Here is a 7,020-nt window from a genome sequence, read left to right on the forward strand (position 1 = left end):
CAATACAAATACTCTTTATTGCACACCTCAACAAAAGAAAACAATAATACAAAAGAAAACAGAAATACAAGCCTCTGCTTGTATTTCTGTAAGTAGTGGTGTTGTTTACAGAGGTAAACAACACCACTACTTGCACCATCCAGGGTTAGCCACTCACTTGGAGTTAAATGTTAACCCAGGGTTACTGGGTTAACATTTAACAGGGTTGTACTGGTAACTCCGGGCTTAACCGTTAAACTAGAGTTAGTGGCTAACAACCCTGGATGGCACAAGTGGCCCTATGAAATACTATGCATCTTTACGAAACTTAGTAAAAAATATAATAAATTAATAATCAATCAATCAATAAATAATTAATAATAATCAGTCTATCAATTGGACTGTTTTTTAAAATGTGAGTATAGAAATATTACACCTTATATAATGTACCTATGAATAAAATAAGGAAGACAAAAGTATAATTAAATGATGCGGAATTAAATTTCTCGTGAATCGTTACCGCAGTGGGGCTAGTTTTTTTTAATCAACGCTCCGTCAGTCTGTTTCATTAATATTAAATAGTCAAACTGATAGACATCGATTCCTAGCTATAAGCTTCAAAGCCAAGCAATGCGATTTTAAGATATGTTGTTAAAATAATAAATTTGCGAGGAATAGTTGCAGTGCAGCAAGCTTTTTCTTCTATAGGTACTTGGCTGGCGCACTACCCCGCTTCTTCTTACAGATGGGTGGTCCGGATTTATAGTTATTGTACTCAGTTGTACGGACCGGGGTGTTTCTGGATTAGTTTTTCTGGTGTACGCTTAAGGCAGACGAAACGACTGACAAATAACCGTATCAGGACGCTGTTAAACTTGATCTGGAACCGACTAGATAGATCGTCGGCATCAGAAAAAAGGATTTTTTTAGCATTCGTTAGCAAAACTAGAGTTCGTTTTTAGGGTTTCGTACCCAAATGGTAAAAACGGGACCCTATAAAGACTGCCCGTCTGATTGTTTGTCTGTCTGTCACCAGGCTGTATCTCATGAACCGTGATAGCTAGACAGTTGAAATTTTAATAGATGATGTATTTCTGTTGCCGCTATAACAACAAATACTAAAAAGTATGGAACCCTCGCTGGGCGAGTCCGACTCGCGTTTGTCCGGTTTTTGTGTACCTACTTTTATTTATTTATCCGATTTGAGCATAGGGAAATAATTTTTAGAATGAAAAAATGCGCCTCGTCTCCACAGTGGGCGATCATAAGCCATATGGGTCGCACTGCATGTTGCCGCCAACCACCCTCTCCACAACATCATACCATCTCGTGGTGCTTTTTTTACTTACGTAAGTACTACACTTAATATCGACCTAGAATGCTTATTGAGTCTCCAAGTACATCCTTTTATACTAACCGAAAATTTTAATTTTAAATTTCATCTCATTAAGTGTTACCTCTCATCAAAATGCGCATATTTTTTGAAAGTACAGTCTGTTGCATTAATTAAATGAAATAATAATATGCAAAAGAATTAAAATATGCATAGGCTAAGGTAAAATGTTACTTTAGTTTACACGTATTATTTTAATGGAGTGTGCTGCTTATAGGCACCCACCTACCTCATAAACCTATCCTTATCAACTAGGTACGAGTACCTAATTACCTATTAAAAATATTTGTGTTTAATCTGAAAAAAAAATTTTAATCGCTATGATAGATCAATCTAGTATTTTATATACAAGTATAATACTTTCTAGTATATGAACTTAACTAAACATTTTTTATTTCGTTCTGAATAAAATTTATACAGTTGATTCGGTTAAATTGTGTTCTAATGTATGGGAAAGACAAACTAATTATAGCCAGCCTTTTATGAATATAGTATGATACCTTAGGGTATGGTGCTTTACGCACACTAGCGTCCCTTCCCCTCCCTCTGACGCAACCCCCCCTTTTTGCATGAAATATGTCCCGGTTCACAGATTTTTAAATTTTTTGAGGAAAGTATACATTTTAGGAAAAAAATGTCAATGAAAGAAATAATCCTTAATAAATTCTTAATAAAAAAGGTCATATTCATTTTTTTTATATGATGCACCATATTCATGTATTAGCTTGTTAAAATTCGAAATAACATAGTTTTTACTTAGGATTCGAAACTCATTCATTATACACGGTGTAACACGAGGAAACCGAATAATTTTAACAGCGTATTCCTGATTATATTTAACTGAAACTAGGTGAATTTCAAAAAAGTTTATAGGACATTTTTGTCTCCAAATATGAGGAATACGCTGTTAAAATTATTCGGTTTCCTCATTTTACACTGTGTATAATAAATGAGTTTCGAACCATAAGTAAAAACTATGTTATTTCTAATTTTGACAAGCTAATACATGAATATGGTGCATCATATAAAAAAATGAATATGACCTTTTTTATTAAGAATTTAGTAAAGATTATTTCATTGACACTTTTTTCCTAGAATGTATACTTTCCTCAAAAAATTTCAAAAACTGTGAACCGGGACATATTTCATGCAAAAAGGGGGGTTGCGTCAGGGGGAGGGGAAGGGACGATAGTGTGCGTAAAGCTCCATACCCTAAGGTATCATACTACATTCATAAAAGGCTGGCTATAATTAGTTTTTCAAAAAACACAATTTGACCGAATCAAGTAGGTACCTAAGTACTTGTGAAATCAGACTGTACCTGTTTTTAGGCATTTTCAATTAAGGAACATCCTTATTCTTATATTTAAAGTTAATTTAGGCAAATTATCCGGTAGGTGTTGCAAATTTCTCACTGTCGGTGCGAGGTGTCGGTATGGAGATAAATAATTAGCAAAATTATGAACTCGCTTGAAGTGGCGAAAAAGGTTCAACCGCTTTAAAAATAGGTGGGCGGGTGAATCAATCATTTTGTGGAACATGCAATATGAACTTCGTTATAAAACGGCCGGGGATGTCATTTTACATTACTTTTTGACAGGTCGTTTTATATTGCAATATTTGGGATAGGTACACCTTGTCGCAGTCACTATTACGAAATTGTGTCGACTGTTAAAATAGGTACATTGTAATAGGTTTTTAATTCAATGGTATCGGAAATCAATTTGTAACCAGATCATAAACAATTTAGACCAAGAAAAGTCTGCAACAATTTTGATAGCATACGCATTGCGCAGTGATTTAATTTTGATAGAGTAGCATATTTACGTCATAATTCCATAGAAGTTTGACGTTTAAAATAACACTTGCGCTGCGTGTGCTATCAAAGTCGCTGCATACTTGTCTTGGTCTAACTCTATATCTCCTAAATATCTTTCAAGTTACCTTGTAAACTTATAAACGTGTACATACTTAAGGAATAATCGCGGTGACAAAAGTCAAATGACTTGGTATGATATTAAGGGCATATCTTTAAAAAAAACTACTTCAGTCAAAATTATGAGTCTCCGATTGCACAATAATGAAATCTTTAAATTGATCACTTATCATGATTTATATAATACATCAATATAAATAGCACTGACTACATATTAACTTTATCATACAACATGGTTGTCGGTGCCATATCCTGGATGACAGATGACTTGCACCTATAGAATTAATAAAAACACTCGTTGAAAGAACAGACAGTTTTAAAATGCAGCGAATTTTAATTACGAATAAAGTAGGTGGCATTCAGCATTGATTAACAAGGAAAATGGTCTCATTTTAATAACCCTTAAAACTTTAACGGTAAGGTTGTAATTTCCCTGTCAAAAAGCTATGTCGTCAATTTTATATGACTATCAGCACCTTTATTTTTAAAGATGGCTCCCGAAATGCCGCACGTATGACGGATTGCTACAAGATCGCAGATTGTTAACATTAATTTTAATTCATCAAGTGATTCCATAAAGCATTCGTGTTAACCTTCAGTTGCGAATGGTGGAGCTTAAAGGAGCTATGTGTTATGAATAATCCCTCGAAAAGTAATATTATGGTTATTCAGTACATAATAATATTAATATATACCTTCCTTCATAAGGATTCATGACATGACTCATGAAGAAATCGAAGAATAGCAACAGTAGTTTATACTCATAGTACAGTCAAGGAATTTAAATTCCGACCCATTTCGTACTTTGTCACAGTGACAACCGTATAAGGTCTCTAGCGGCTTTCATATTGATTGTCACTGTGACAAAGTACGAAATGGGTCGGAATTTAAATTCCTTGACTGTACTTACTCCATGTGGCTGTCCTGGCAGTAAGCTCTGTTAGGTCCATCTTTACTGTAATTTTATAACTGGCTACCTGGCTACGTAGGTATATGGTACCATTAATAAAATTATAATAGTGTTTCCTTTCCCCAGAAGATGGATCTAAAAATAGGTATATTGAAATTTCATTCAAACTTATATTTACGTACTTATATTACAGTAGACACATCACGTATTGGTTGGAAAGTCAGATGTAGGTACAGTCGCCATCAGATCTATCGGAGCGGCTAAGGTGTTCACAATATCTGAACACGCACTCTAACGCCTTGACAATGGAGACGTGTTCAGATATTTGTGAGCGCTTTGACCGCTCCGATATATCTGAAGGCGACTGTACTAATATGTTTGGAGGAAAGGACCTCATTAAGTAAGCCGTGACAAAATTCCGGGGCAACTTTATACTTTAGTAGGTATTGACTAAATAGCACATAATTTTATGCAGTAATTTGTGAGAGCTGTAGACTACACCTACCAACAATATCTAGAGGCTTCCTATAACTGATACTAGTTTCGGCCTGATATAGATAGGGTTAAGAAAAAATATTTTTTCAGACAACTTTTTTAGGGTTCCGTACCCAAAGGGTAAAACGGGACCCTATTACTAAGACTTCGCTGTCCGTCCGTCCGTCCGTCCGTCTGTCACCAGGCTGTATCTCACGAACCGTGATAGCTAGACAGTTGAAATTTTCACAGATGATGTATTTCTGTTGCCGCTATAACAACAAATACTAAAAATAGAATAAAATAAAGATTTAAATGGGGCTCCCATACAACAAACGTGATTTTTAACCAAAGTTAAGCAACGTCGGGAGTGGTCAGTACTTGGATGGGTGACCGGTTTTTTTGGCTTTTTTTTTGCATTATGGTACGGAACCCTTCGTGCGCGAGTCCAACTCGCACTTGCCCGGTTTTATTTATAATAAATGAATCTCATTATAATTTTTTGCATTTCGGTATTTGAAGACACGGGCAAACGCGTTCCGAGCAATGAACCTGAAAAATCAATTACCTAAAGAAAGGCGGTCGACCCAAATTTGTACCAACCATTCATCTTCGGACCATATCAAGACGAGAAAAAAGGGCCTAAGAGACCATATCCAAATTTAGGGTACATGAAAGAATGATGAGCGTTGATAAACTTTTTCTTTTCGCGAATTCATACACGCCTTCGTGAACAATGTGAAAAAGAATTTTTTTTAAGTAGGTAGATAGATGAATATGTATAGTAGATAATAATTATTAATAACATCATCATATGCCGAATATCATATGACCGAGATATGAATTGAAATCGGAAATACCTGATGGATCCTTTTTACGCTGGCTTAAGGGATCCACTGATTAACAGTCCGTCGGACGGTATCGGCCTGTCAGTTGTTCGGAACTGTGAAAATTTTGTTCTAACCGTCCGGCGGACTGTTAATCAGTGGGCCCCTTTAATGCATACCTATTTATTGAGTTTTTTTATTATAAATGTATAACCGGATCAAAATCATAACAATACACCACTGGATCATATTCATAAGAAATACAGATCGATTTTTTTTATTAAATTAATTTAACCTCTACTTTCATCATTTATCATAAAAAAAAAAATGTTTAAAAGTGGAAAAAATACTGTCTTGGGTGAGACTTCAACACACTCCAAATTTATTGTAAGCTTAATTTAGCATCTTTCGCAGACGTTTCTGCTTGTTCAAAATTAAAGAATATGTTATCCCGTGACTCCCGGACTCTTTCCTTAATCAAGCCCCGTAATATATATTTATAATTTTGATATTTATGGCTAAATTATTTTAAGAAATTAGGTAAATACCTACCCGGAGATATAGTACAGTCATTATAGATTTTGACCCGTGAATAATTAGGGTAGGGTCGGTTTTTTGGATATAATGACTGTACTAATAAGTCATGTTTAACTAACTTTAAATGATATACTCTAACCTTTTCATCGTCTAGTTTCAGAAGCATACATCAATTAACTAAGTGTTCGCTACTTTGCACTGGTTAGAATGAAGTTGTAGGCTGCTTCTTGCGCGCGCGCATCCTGCACCCAATTAATTCCTGCGCGTACGACGACTTCGTAACGCACGCGATGGCGCCGGCTCACAGGGGTTGGTTTTTAATACTTTTGATTTAGTATTTAGACAGCAACCGATCTAATTGGTCCTAATAAATAAGGGGTTGACTGAAAGCCTCATTCTGATTAAAAAAAACTATTAACGTTTTGATATTGATATCATGATATATTATGATAAGAACACTCGCGGATATTGGTCCACGTGAAACGCACTGTCAGTTACGTTATTAGACATTACGCTCGCAGTTATTGGTGCGAGTCATAATAAAGCCATCACATATCACGTATCACTCCAAATCTACATAAAACCCTGTACACAACTTCATAATACCAAAAAAATGGCAAGACACTATGATTCAGAAGAATACGCTACGCTTGGGAAATCGTAGCCATTAAAAATAAGTCAATGACGATAGAAGTAACTAGGGAGGATTTAGCATTTTTAATTCTTGGCCTATTTAGGTTCCTTTAATTTAAATATCTGATGGGAGACCGAGCTTTGCTCGGAAAATAAATAAAAACTCAAAAACGCGCGTTTTCCCAGAGATAAGATCAAGCTACTTAGATCAATTTTTCGGCCCCGAAAACCCCCTTATAGCAAATTTCATCGAAATCGTTATAAATAAATATACAAGAAAATAAAAATAAAAATACAAGAATTGCTCGTTTAAATGATTAGAGAGATCTTA

Source organism: Cydia fagiglandana, chromosome 11, assembly GCF_963556715.1.
Source record: "Cydia fagiglandana chromosome 11, ilCydFagi1.1, whole genome shotgun sequence".
Taxonomy (NCBI): domain Eukaryota; kingdom Metazoa; phylum Arthropoda; class Insecta; order Lepidoptera; family Tortricidae; genus Cydia; species Cydia fagiglandana.